The sequence below is a fragment of the Taudactylus pleione genome, unplaced genomic scaffold (assembly GCF_031769625.1).
Source record: "Taudactylus pleione unplaced genomic scaffold, aTauple2 ptg000460l, whole genome shotgun sequence".
NCBI lineage: Eukaryota > Metazoa > Chordata > Amphibia > Anura > Myobatrachidae > Taudactylus > Taudactylus pleione.
In genome coordinates, this window is record NW_028284862.1 from 738,027 (window position 1) to 756,447 (window position 18,421).

Genomic DNA, 18,421 nt, shown 5'->3' on the forward strand with positions numbered 1-18,421 from the left:
TACATATATACTTCTACCTGTACAATACATATATACTACTACCTGTACATTACATATATACTACTACCTGTTCAATACATATATACTACTTCCTGTACAGTACATTTATACTTCTACCTGTTCAATACATATACACTACTACCTGTACAATACATATATACTACTACCTGCACAGTACATATATATACTACCTGTACAATACATATATACTACTACCTGTACAGTACATATATACTACTACCTGTTCAATACATATATACTACTACCTGTACAGTACATATATACTACTACCTGTTCAATACATATATACTACCTGTTCAATACATATATACTACTACCTGTTCAATACATATATACTACTACCTGTACAGTACATATATACTACTACCTGTTCAATACATATATACTACTACCTGTACAGTACATATATACTACTACCTGATCAATACATATATACTACCTGTACAGTACATATATACTACTACCTGATCAATACATATATACTACTACCTATACAGTACATATACACTACTACCTGTACAGTACATATATACTACTACCTGTACAGTACATATATACTACTACCTGCACAGTACATATAAACTACTACCTATACAGTACATATACACTACTACCTGTACAGTACATATATACTACTACCTGCACAGTACATATATACTACTACCTGCACAGTACATATATACTACTACCTGCACAGTACATATACACTACTACCTATACAGTACATATACACTACTACCTATACAGTACATATACACTACTACCTGTACAATACATATATACTACTACCTGCACAGTACATATATACTACTACCTGTACAATACATATATACTACTTCCTGCACAGTACATATATACTACTACCTGTTCAATACATATATACTACTACCTGTACAGTACATTTATACTTCTACCTGTACAGTACATATATACTACTACCTGTTCAATACATATATACTACTATCTGTACAGTACATTTATACTTCTACCTGTACAGTCCATATATACTACTACCTGTATAGTCCATATATACTACTACCTGTACAGTACATATATACTACTACCTGTTCAATACATATATACTACTACCTGTATAGTCCATATATACTACTACCTGTACAGTACATATATACTACTACCTGTTCAATACATATATACTACTACCTGTACAGTACATATATACTACTACCTGTACAGTACATATATACTACTACCTGTTCAATACATATATACTACTACCTGTACAATGCATATATACTACTACCTGTACAGTACATATATACTACTACCTGATCAATACATATATACTACCTGATCAATACATATATACTACTACCTGTACAATGCATATATACTACTACCTGTACAGTACATTTATACTTCTACCTGTACAGTACATATATACTACTACCTGTACAGTACATTTATACTTCTACCTGTACAGTACATATATACTACTACCTATACAGTACATATATACTACTACCTGTACAGTACATATATACTACTACCTGTTCAATACATATATACTACTACCTGTACAGTACATATATACTACTACCTGTTCAATACATATATACTACTACCTGTTCAATACATATATACTACTACCTGTACAATACATATATACTACTACCTGTACAATACATATATACTACTACCTGTACAATACATATATACTACTACCTGTACAGTACATATATACTACTACCTGTTCAATACAAATATACTACTACCTGTACAGTACATATATACTACTACCTGTTCAATACATATATACTACTACCTGTACAGTACAAATATACTACTACTACCTATACAATACATATATACTACTACCTGTACAGTACATATACACTACTACCTGTACAATACATATAGACTACTACCTGTACAATACATATATACTACTACCTGCACAGTACATATATACTACTACCTATACAGTATATATATACTACTACCTGTTCAATACATATATACTACTACCTGTACAATACATATATACTACTACCTGTACAGTACATATATACTACTACCTATACAGTACATATATACTACTACCTGTTCAATACATATATACTACTACCTGTACAATACATATATACTACTATCTGTACAGTACATATATACTACTACCTGTACAGTACATATACACTTCTACCTATACAATACATATATACTACTACCTGTACAATACATATATACTAATACCTGCACAGTACATATATACTACTACTACCAATACAGTACATATATACTACTACCTGTACAGTACATATATACTACTACCTGTATAGTCCATATATACTACTACCTGTATAGTACATATATACTACTACCTGTACAGTACATATATACTACTACCTGTACAATACATATATACTACTACCTGTATAGTACATATATACTACTACCTGTATAGTACATATATACTACTACCTGTATAGTACATATATACTACTACCTGTATAGTACATATATACTACTACCTGTACAGTACATATATACTACTACCTGTACAGTACATATATACTACTACCTGTACAGTACATATATACTACTACCTGTACAGTACATATATACTACTACCTGCACATTACATATATACTACTACCTGTACATTACATATATACTACAACCTATACAGTACATATATACTACTACCTGTACATTACATATATACTACTACCTGTACAGTACATATATACTACTACCTGTACAATACATATATACTACTACCTGTACAGTACATATATACTACTACTACCTATACAATACATATATACTACTACCTGCTCAGTACATATACACTACTACCTGTACAATACATATAGACTACTACCTGTACAATACATATAGACTACTACCTGTACAGTACATATATACTACTACTACCTATACAATACATATATACTACTACCTGCACAGTACATATACACTACTACCTGTACAATACATATAGACTACTACCTGTACAATACATATAGACTACTACCTGTACAGTACATATATACTACTACTACCTATACAATACATATATACTACTACCTGTACAATACATATATACTACTACCTGTACAATACATATATACTACTACCTGTACAATACATATATACTACTACCTGTACAATACATATATACTACTACCTGCACAGTACATATATACTACTACCTGTACAATACATATATACTACTACCTGTACAATACATATATACTACTGCCTATACAATACATATATACTACTACCTATACAATACATATGTACTACTACCTGTACAATACATATATACTACTACCTGTACAATACATATATACTACTACCTGTATAATACATATATACTACTACCTGCACAGTACATATAGACTACTACTACCTATACAGTACATATATACTACTACCTGCACAGTACATATATACTACTACTACCTATACAGTACATATATACTACTACCTGTATAGTCCATATATACTACTACCTGCACAGTACATATATACTACTACTACATGTACAATACATATATACTACTACCTGCACAATACATATATACTACTACCTGTACAATACATATAGACTACTACCTGTACAATACATATAGACTACTACCTGCACAATGCATATATACTACTACCTGTACAGTACATATATACTACTACTACTACCTGCACAGTACATATATACTACTACCTGTACAATACATATATACTACTACCTGTACAATACAAATATACTACTACCTGTACAGTACATATACACTACTACCTGTACAATACATATATACTACTACCTGTACAGTACATATATACTACTACTACCTGCACAATACATATATACTACTACCTGTACAGTACATATATACTACTACCTGTACAGTACATATACACTACTACCTGTACAATACATATATACTACTACCTGTACAATACATATACACTACTACCTGTACAGTACATATATACTACTACCTGTATAGTCCATATATACTACTACCTGCACAGTACATATATACTACTACCTGCACAGTACATATATACTACTACTACCTGTACAATACATATATACTACTACCTGTACAATACATATATACTTCTACCTGTACATTACATATATACTTCTACCTGTACAATACATATATACTTCTACCTGTACAATACATATATACTACTACCTGTACAGTACATTTATACTTCTACATGTACATTACATATATACTTCTACCTGTACAATACATATATACTACCTGTACAGAACATATATACTACTACCTGTACAATACATATATACTACTACCTGTACAATACATATATACTTCTACCTGTACAATACATATATACTTCTACCTGTAAAGAACATATATACTTCTACCTGTACAGTACATATATACTTCTACCTGTACAATACATATATACTACTACCTGTACAGTACATTTATACTTCTACCTGTACATTACATATATACTTCTACCTGTACAATACATATATACTACTACCTGTACATTACATATATACTACTACCTGTTCAATACATATATACTACTTCCTGTACAGTACATTTATACTTCTACCTGTTCAATACATATACACTACTACCTGTACAATACATATATACTACTACCTGCACAGTACATATATATACTACCTGTACAATACATATATACTACTACCTGTACAGTACATATATACTACTACCTGTTCAATACATATATACTACTACCTGTACAGTACATATATACTACTACCTGTTCAATACATATATACTACTACCTGTTCAATACATATATACTACTACCTGTTCAATACATATATACTACTACCTGTACAGTACATATATACTACTACCTGTTCAATACATATATACTACTACCTGTACAGTACATATATACTACTACCTAATCAATACATATATACTACTACCTGTACAGTACATATATACTACTACCTGTACAGTACATATATACTACTACCTGATCAATACATATATACTACTACCTGTACAGTACATATATACTACTACCTGATCAATACATATATACTACTACCTGTACAGTACATATATACTACTACCTGTACAGTACATATATACTACTACCTGATCAATACATATATACTACTACCTGTACAGTACATATATACTACTACCTGATCAATACATATATACTACTACCTGCACAGTACATATACACTACTACCTATACAGTACATATACACTACTACCTGTACAGTACATATATACTACTGCCTGTACAGTACATATATACTACTACCTGCACAGTACATATATACTACTACCTATACAGTACATATACACTACTACCTATACAGTACATATACACTACTACCTGTACAATACATATATACTACTACCTGCACAGTACATATATACTACTACCTGTTCAATACATATATACTACTACCTGTATAGTCCATATATACTTCTACCTGTACAGTACATATATACTACTACCTGTTCAATACATATATACTACTACCTGTACAGTCCATATATACTACTACCTGTACAGTACATATATACTACTACCTGCACAGTACATATATACTACTACCTGTTCAATACATATATACTACTACCTGTATAGTCCATATATACTTCTACCTGTACAGTACATATATACTACTACCTGTTCAATACATATATACTACTACCTGTACAGTCCATATATACTACTACCTGTACAGTACATATATACTACCTGTTCAATACATATATACTACTACCTGTACAGTACATATATACTACTACCTATACAGTACATATATACTACTACCTGTTCAATACATATATACTACTACCTGTACAGTACATATATACTACTACCTATACAGTACATATATACTACTACCTGATCAATACATATATACTACTACCTGTACAATGCATATATACTACTACCTGTACAGTACATTTATACTTCTACCTGTACAGTACATATATACTACTACCTGTTCAATACATATATACTACTACCTGTACAGTACATTTATACTTCTACCTGTACAGTACATATATACTACTACCTGTACAATACATATAGACTACTACCTGTACAATACATATAGACTACTACCTGTACAGTACATATATACTACTACTACCTATACAATACATATATACTACTACCTGCACAGTACATATACACTACTACCTGTACAATACATATATACTACTACCTATACAATACATATATACTACTACCTGTACAATACATATATACTACTACCTATACAATACATATATACTACTACCTGCACAGTACATATATACTACTACCTGTACAATACATATATACTACTACCTGTACAATACATATATACTACTGCCTGTACAATACATATATACTACTACCTATACAATACATATATACTACTACCTGTACAATACATATATACTACTACCTGTACAATACATATATACTACTACCTGTATAATACATATATACTACTACCTGCACAGTACATATATACTACTACTACCTATACAGTACATATATACTACTACCTGCTCAATACATATATACTACTACTACCTGTACAATACATATATACTACTACCTGCACAATACATATATACTACTACCTGTACAATACATATATACTACTACCTGCACAATACATATATACTACTACCTGTACAATACATATATACTACTACCTGTACAATACATATATACTACTACCTGTACAATACATATATACTACTACCTGCACAATACATATATACTACTACCTGCACAGTACATATATACTACTACTACCTATACAGTACATATACAAAACTACCTGTACAATACATATATACTACTACCTGTATAGTCCATATATACTACTACCTGCACAGTACATATATACTACTACTACCTGTACAATACATATATACTACTACCTGTACAATACATATAGACTACTACCTGTACAATACATATAGACTACTACCTGTACAGTACATATATACTACTACTACCTGCACAGTACATATATACTACTACTACCTATACAGTACATATACACTACTACCTGTACAATACATATATACTACTACCTGTACAGTACATATATACTACTACCTGTACAGTACATATATACTACTACCTGTACAGTACATATATACTACTACCTGTTCAATACATATAGACTACTACCTGTACAGTACATATAGACTACTACCTGTACAATACATATAGACTACTACCTGTTCAATACATATAGACTACTACCTGCACAGTACATATATACTACTACTACCTGTACAATACATATATACTACTACCTGTACAGTACATATATACTACTACCTGTACAGTACATATACACTACTACCTGTACAATACATATATACTACTACCTGTACAATACATATACACTACTACCTATACAGTACATATACACTACTACCTGTACAGTACATATATACTACTACCTGTATAGTCCATATATACTACTACCTGCACAGTACATATATACTACTACCTGCACAGTACATATATACTACTACTACCTGTACAATACATATATACTACTACCTGTACAATACATATATACTTCTACCTGTACATTACATATATACTTCTACCTGTACAATACATATATACTTCTACCTGTACAATACATATATACTACTACCTGTACAGTACATTTATACTTCTACCTGTACAGTACATATATACTACTACCTGTTCAATACATATATACTACTACCTGTACAGTCCATATATACTACTACCTGTACAGTACATATATACTACCTGTTCAATACATATATACTACTACCTGTACAGTACATATATACTACTACCTATACAGTACATATATACTACTACCTGTACAGTACATATATACTACTACCTGTTCAATACATATATACTACTACCTGTACAGTACATATATACTACTACCTATACAGTACATATATACTACTACCTGATCAATACATATATACTACTACCTGTACAATGCATATATACTACTACCTGTACAGTACATTTATACTTCTACCTGTACAGTACATATATACTACTACCTGTTCAATACATATATACTACTACCTGTACAGTACATTTATACTTCTACCTGTACAGTACATATATACTACTACCTGTACAATACATATAGACTACTACCTGTACAATACATATAGACTACTACCTGTACAGTACATATATACTACTACTACCTATACAATACATATATACTACTACCTGCACAGTACATATACACTACTACCTGTACAATACATATATACTACTACCTATACAATACATATATACTACTACCTGTACAATACATATATACTACTACCTATACAATACATATATACTACTACCTGCACAGTACATATATACTACTACCTGTACAATACATATATACTACTACCTGTACAATACATATATACTACTGCCTATACAATACATATATACTACTACCTATACAATACATATATACTACTACCTGTACAATACATATATACTACTACCTGTACAATACATATATACTACTACCTGTATAATACATATATACTACTACCTGCACAGTACATATATACTACTACTACCTATACAGTACATATATACTACTACCTGCTCAATACATATATACTACTACTACCTGTACAATACATATATACTACTACCTGCACAATACATATATACTACTACCTGTACAATACATATATACTACTACCTGCACAATACATATATACTACTACCTGTACAATACATATATACTACTACCTGTACAATACATATATACTACTACCTGTACAATACATATATACTACTACCTGCACAATACATATATACTACTACCTGCACAGTACATATATACTACTACTACCTATACAGTACATATACAAAACTACCTGTACAATACATATATACTACTACCTGTATAGTCCATATATACTACTACCTGCACAGTACATATATACTACTACTACCTGTACAATACATATATACTACTACCTGTACAATACATATAGACTACTACCTGTACAATACATATAGACTACTACCTGTACAGTACATATATACTACTACTACCTGCACAGTACATATATACTACTACTACCTATACAGTACATATACACTACTACCTGTACAATACATATATACTACTACCTGTACAGTACATATATACTACTACCTGTACAGTACATATATACTACTACCTGTACAGTACATATATACTACTACCTGTTCAATACATATAGACTACTACCTGTACAGTACATATAGACTACTACCTGTACAATACATATAGACTACTACCTGTTCAATACATATAGACTACTACCTGCACAGTACATATATACTACTACTACCTGTACAATACATATATACTACTACCTGTACAGTACATATATACTACTACCTGTACAGTACATATACACTACTACCTGTACAATACATATATACTACTACCTGTACAATACATATACACTACTACCTATACAGTACATATACACTACTACCTGTACAGTACATATATACTACTACCTGTATAGTCCATATATACTACTACCTGCACAGTACATATATACTACTACCTGCACAGTACATATATACTACTACTACCTGTACAATACATATATACTACTACCTGTACAATACATATATACTTCTACCTGTACATTACATATATACTTCTACCTGTACAATACATATATACTTCTACCTGTACAATACATATATACTACTACCTGTACAGTACATTTATACTTCTACCTGTACAGTACATATATACTACTACCTGTTCAATACATATATACTACTACCTGTACAGTACATATATACTACTACCTATACAGTACATATATACTACTACCTGTACAGTACATGTATACTACTACCTGTTCAATACATATATACTACTACCTGTACAGTACATATATACTACTACCTGTTCAATACATATATACTACTACCTGTTCAATACATATATACTACTACCTGTACAATACATATATACTACTACCTGTACAATACATATATACTACTACCTGTACAGTACATATATACTACTACCTGTTCAATACATATATACTACTTCCTGTACAGTACATATATACTACTACCTGTACAGTACATATACACTACTACCTGTACAATACATATAGACTACTACCTGTACAATACATATAGACTACTACCTATACAGTACATATAGACTACTACCTGTTCAATACATATATACTACTACCTGCACAGTACATATATATACTACCTGTACAATACATATATACTACTACCTGTACAGTACATATATATACTACCTGTACAATACATATATACTACTACCTGTACAGTACATATATACTACTACCTATACAGTACATATATACTACTACCTGTTCAATACATATATACTACTACCTGTACAATACATATATACTACTATCTGTACAGTACATATATACTACTACCTGTACAGTACATATACACTTCTACCTATACAATACATATATACTACTACCTGTACAATACATATATACTAATACCTGCACAGTACATATATACTACTACTACCTATACAGTACATATATACTACTACCTGTACAGTACATATATACTACTACCTGTATAGTCCATATATACTACTACCTGTATAGTACATATATACTACTACCTGTATAGTACATATATACTACTACCTGTACAATACATATATACTACTACCTGCACAGTACATATATACTACTACTACCTATACAGTACATATATACTACTACCTGTATAGTACATATATACTACTACCTGTATAGTACATATATACTACTACCTGTATAGTACATATATACTACTACCTGTACAATACATATATACTACTACCTGCACAGTACATATATACTACTACTACCTATACAGTACATATATACTACTACCTGTATAGTACATATATACTACTACCTGTATAGTACATATATACTACTACCTGTATAGTACATATATACTACTACCTGTACAATACATATATACTACTACCTGCACAGTACATATATACTACTGCTACCTATACAGTACATATATACTACTACCTGTACAGTACATATATACTACTACCTGTACAGTACATATATACTACTACCTGTACAATACATATATACTACTACCTGTACAGTACATATATACTACTACTACCTATACAATACATATATACTACTACCTGCACAGTACATATACACTACTACCTGTACAGTACATATAGACTACTACCTGTACAATACATATAGACTACTACCTGTACAGTACATATATACTACTACTACCTATACAATACATATATACTACTACCTGTACAATACATATATACTACTACCTGTACAATACATATATACTACTACCTGTACAATACATATATACTACTACCTGCACAGTACATATATACTACTACCTGTACAATACATATATACTACTACCTGTACAATACATATATACTACTGCCTATACAATACATATATACTACTGCCTATACAATACATATATACTACTACCTGTACAATACATATATACTACTACCTGTACAATACATATATACTACTACCTGTATAATACAAATATACTACTACCTGCACAGTATATATAGACTACTACCTGCACAGTACATATATACTACTACTACCTATACAGTACATATATACTACTACCTGCTCAATACATATATACTACTACTACCTGTACAATACATATATACTACTACCTGCACAATACATATATACTACTACCTGTACAATACATATATACTACTACCTGCACAGTACATATATACTACTACTACCTATACAGTACATATACACTACTACCTGTACAATACATATATACTACTACCTGTATAGTCCATATATACTACTACTACCTGTACAATACATATATACTACTACCTGCACAATACATATATACTACTACCTGTACAATACATATAGACTACTACCTGTACAATACATATAGACTACTACCTGTACAGTACATATATACTACTACCTGCACAATACATATATACTACTACCTGCACAGTACATATATACTACTACTACCTATACAGTACATATACAAAACTACCTGTACAATACATATATACTACTACCTGTATAGTCCATATATACTACTACCTGCACAGTACATATATACTACTACTACCTGTACAATACATATATACTACTACCTGTACAATACATATAGACTACTACCTGTACAATACATATAGACTACTACCTGTACAGTACATATATACTACTACTACCTGCACAGTACATATATACTACTACTACCTATACAGTACATATACACTACTACCTGTACAATACATATATACTACTACCTGTACAGTACATATATACTACTACCTGTACAGTACATATATACTACTACCTGTTCAATACATATAGACTACTACCTGTACAGTACATATAGACTACTACCTGTACAATACATATATACTACTACCTGTTCAATACATATAGACTACTACCTGCACAGTACATATATACTACTACTACCTGTACAATACATATATACTACTACCTGTACAGTACATATATACTACTACCTGTACAATACATATACACTACTACATGTACAATACATATATACTACTACCTGTACAATACATATACACTACTACCTATACAGTACATATACACTACTACCTGTACAGTACATATATACTACTACCTGTATAGTCCATATATACTACTACCTGCACAGTACATATATACTACTACCTGCACAGTACATATATACTACTACTACCTGTACAATACATATATACTACTACCTGTACAATACATATATACTTCTACCTGTACATTACATATATACTTCTACCTGTACAATACATATATACTTCTACCTGTACAATACATATATACTACTACCTGTACAGTACATTTATACTTCTACCTGTACAGTACATATATACTACTACCTGTTCAATACATATATACTACTACCTGTACAGTACATATATACTACTACCTGTACAGTACATATATACTACTACCTGTACAGTACATGTATACTACTACCTGTTCAATACATATATACTACTACCTGTACAGTACATATATACTACTACCTGTTCAATACATATATACTACTACCTGTTCAATACATATATACTACTACCTGTACAATACATATATACTACTACCTGTACAATACATATATACTACTACCTGTACAGTACATATATACTACTACCTGTTCAATACATATATACTACTTCCTGTACAGTACATATATACTACTACCTGTTCAATACATATATACTACTACCTGTACAGTACAAATATACTACTACTACCTATACAATACATATATACTACTACCTGTACAGTACATATACACTACTACCTGTACAATACATATAGACTACTACCTGTACAATACATATAGACTACTACCTATACAGTACATATAGACTACTACCTGTTCAATACATATAGACTACTACCTGCACAGTACATATATATACTACCTGTACAATACATATATACTACTACCTGTACAGTACATATATATACTACCTGTACAATACATATATACTACTACCTGTACAGTACATATATACTACTACCTATACAGTACATATATACTACTACCTGTTCAATACATATATACTACTACCTGTACAATACATATATACTACTATCTGTACAGTACATATATACTACTACCTGTACAGTACATATACACTTCTACCTATACAATACATATATACTACTACCTGTACAATACATATATACTAATACCTGCACAGTACATATATACTACTACTACCTATACAGTACATATATACTACTACCTGTACAGTACATATATACTACTACCTGTATAGTCCATATATACTACTACCTGTATAGTACATATATACTACTACCTGTATAGTACATATATACTACTACCTGTACAATACATATATACTACTACCTGCACAGTACATATATACTACTACTACCTATACAGTACATATATACTACTACCTGTATAGTACATATATACTACTACCTGTATAGTACATATATACTACTACCTGTATAGTACATATATACTACTACCTGTATAGTACATATATACTACTACCTGTACAATACATATATACTACTACCTGCACAGTACATATATACTACTACTACCTATACAGTACATATATACTACTACCTGTATAGTACATATATACTACTACCTGTATAGTACATATATACTACTACCTGTATAGTACATATATACTACTACCTGTACAATACATATATACTACTACCTGCACAGTACATATATACTACTGCTACCTATACAGTACATATATACTACTACCTGTACAGTACATATATACTACTACCTGTACAGTACATATATACTACTACCTGTACAATACATATATACTACTACCTGTACAGTACATATATACTACTACTACCTATACAATACATATATACTACTACCTGCACAGTACATATACACTACTACCTGTACAGTACATATAGACTACTACCTGTACAATACATATAGACTACTACCTGTACAGTACATATATACTACTACTACCTATACAATACATATATACTACTACCTGTACAATACATATATACTACTACCTGTACAATACATATATACTACTACCTGTACAATACATATATACTACTACCTGCACAGTACATATATACTACTACCTGTACAATACATATATACTACTACCTGTACAATACATATATACTACTGCCTATACAATACATATATACTACTGCCTATACAATACATATATACTACTACCTGTACAATACATATATACTACTACCTGTACAATACATATATACTACTACCTGTATAATACAAATATACTACTACCTGCACAGTACATATAGACTACTACCTGCACAGTACATATATACTACTACTACCTATACAGTACATATATACTACTACCTGCTCAATACATATATACTACTACTACCTGTACAATACATATATACTACTACCTGCACAATACATATATACTACTACCTGTACAATACATATATACTACTACCTGCACAGTACATATATACTACTACTACCTATACAGTACATATACACTACTACCTGTACAATACATATATACTACTACCTGTATAGTCCATATATACTACTACTACCTGTACAATACATATATACTACTACCTGCACAATACATATATACTACTACCTGTACAATACATATAGACTACTACCTGTACAATACATATAGACTACTACCTGTACAGTACATATATACTACTACTACCTGCACAGTACATATATACTACTACTACCTATACAGTACATATACACTACTACCTGTACAATACATATATACTACTACCTGTACAGTACATATATACTACTACCTGTACAATACATATATACTACTACCTATACAGTACATATATACTACTACCTGTACAGTACATATATACTACTACCTGTACAGTACATATATACTACTACCTGTTCAATACATATAGACTACTACCTGTACAGTACATATATACTACTACCTGTACAATACATATATACTACTACCTGTTCAATACATATAGACTACTACCTGCACAGTACATATATACTACTACTACCTGTACAATACATATATACTACTACCTGCACAGTACATATATACTACTACCTGTACAATACATATATATATACTACCTGCACAGTACATATATACTACTACTACCTATACAGTACATATACACTACTACCTGTACAATACATATACACTACTACCTGTACAATACATATACACTACTACCTGTACAGTACATATATACTACTACCTGTACAATACATATATACTACTACCTGTACAATACATATACACTACTACCTGTACAATACATATACACTACTACCTGTACAATACATATAGACTACTACCTGTACAATACATATAGACTACTACCTGTACAGTACATATAGACTACTACCTGTACAGTACATATATACTACTACCTGCACAGTACATATATACTACTACCTGTATAGTCCATATATACTACTACCTGCACAGTACATATATACTACTACTACCTGTACAATACATATATACTACTACCTGTACAGTACATATATACTACTACCTGCACAGTACATATATACTACTACCTGCACAGTACATATATACTACTACTACCTGTACAATACATATATACTACTACCTGTACAGTACATATATACTACTACCTGCACAGTACATATATACTACTACCTGCACAGTACATATATACTACTACCTGTACAATACATATATACTACTACCTGTACAATACATATAGACTACCTGTACAATACATATATACTACTACCTGCACAGTACATATATACTACTACCTATACAGTACATATACACTACTACCTGTACAATACATATATACTACTACCTGTACAATACATATACACTACTACCTGCACAATACATATACACTACTACCTGTACAATACATATATACTACTACCTGTACAATACATATACACTACTACCTGCACAATACATATATACTACTACCTGTACAATACATATATACTACTACCTGTACAGTACATATACACTACTACCTGTACAATACATATACACTACTACCTGTATAGTCCATATATACTACTACCTGTACAATACATATATACTACTACTACCTATACAGTACATATACACTACTACCTATACAGTACATATACACTACTACCTGTACAATACATATATACTACTACTACCTATACAGTACATATACACTACTACCTATACAGTACATATATACTACTACCTGTACAATACATATACACTACTACCTGCACAATACATATATACTACTACCTGTACAATACATATATACTACTACCTGTACAATACATATATACTACTACTACCTGTTCAATACATATATACTACTACCTGCACAATACATATATACTACTACCTGTACAATACATATACACTACTACCTGCACAATACATATATACTACTACCTGTACAATACATATATACTACTACCTGTACAATACATATATACTACTACTACCTGTACAGTACATATACACTACTACCTGTACAATACATATACACTACTACCTGTATAGTCCATATATACTACTACCTGCACAGTACATATACACTACTACTACCTGTACAATACATATATACTACTACCTGTATAGTCCATATATGTCTACTACTACCTGCACAGTACATATATACTACTACTACCTGTACAATACATATATACTACTACCTGTACAGTACATATATACTACTACCTGTACAATACATATACACTACTACCTGTACAATACATATATACTACTACCTGTACAATACATATACACTACTACCTGTACAGTACATATATACTACTACCTGTATAGTCCATATATACTACTACCTGCACAGTACATATATACTACTACCTGCACAGTACATATATACTACTACTACCTGTACAATACATATATACTACTACCTGTACAATACATATATACTTCTACCTGTACATTACATATATACTTCTACCTGTACAATACATATATACTTCTACCTGTACAATACATATATACTACTACCTGTACAGTACATTTATACTTCTACCTGTACATTACATATATACTTCTACCTGTACAATACATATATACTACCTGTACAGAACATATATACTTCTACCTGTACAATACATATATACTACTACCTGTACAATACATATATACTTCTACCTGTACAATACATATATACTACTACCTGTACAATACATATATACTTCTACCTGTACAATACATATATACTACTACCTGTACAATACATATATACTTCTACCTGTACAATACATATATACTACTACCTGTACAATACATATATACTACTACCTGTACAATACATATATACTTCTACCTGTACAATACATATATACTACTACCTGTACAATACATATATACTTCTACCTGTACAATACATATATACTTCTACCTGTACAGAACATATATACTTCTACCTGTACAATACATATATACTACTACCTGTACAGTACATTTATACTTCTACCTGTACATTACATATATACTTCTACCTGTACAATACATATATACTACTACCTGTACAGTACATTTATACTTCTACCTGTACAGTACATTTATACTTCTACCTGTACAGTACATTTATACTTCTACCTGTACAGTACATTTATACTTCTACCTGTACAGTACATTTATACTTCTACCTGTACAGTACATATATACAAACTGTACAATACATATATACTAATGTGTTTGTTTTTTGTTGGGGGGGGGCAGATACAGGATTATATCCTGTGGGAAGTGTGTGTGTATTGGGGGAGGGGGGAGTTTGCCTCCCTGTACTGTTTGCCTGGGGGGAGAGGAGAGGCTGTG

General features: G+C 30.8%; 1 protein-coding gene across 1 annotated transcript in view; it reads right to left on the reverse strand.

Moving 5' to 3' along the window:
* The window catches only part of LOC148504696 (TBC1 domain family member 20-like), a 380,562-nt gene that overhangs the window by 358,466 nt on the left and 3,675 nt on the right, over window positions 1-18,421 (reverse strand). The window lies entirely within an intron of this gene.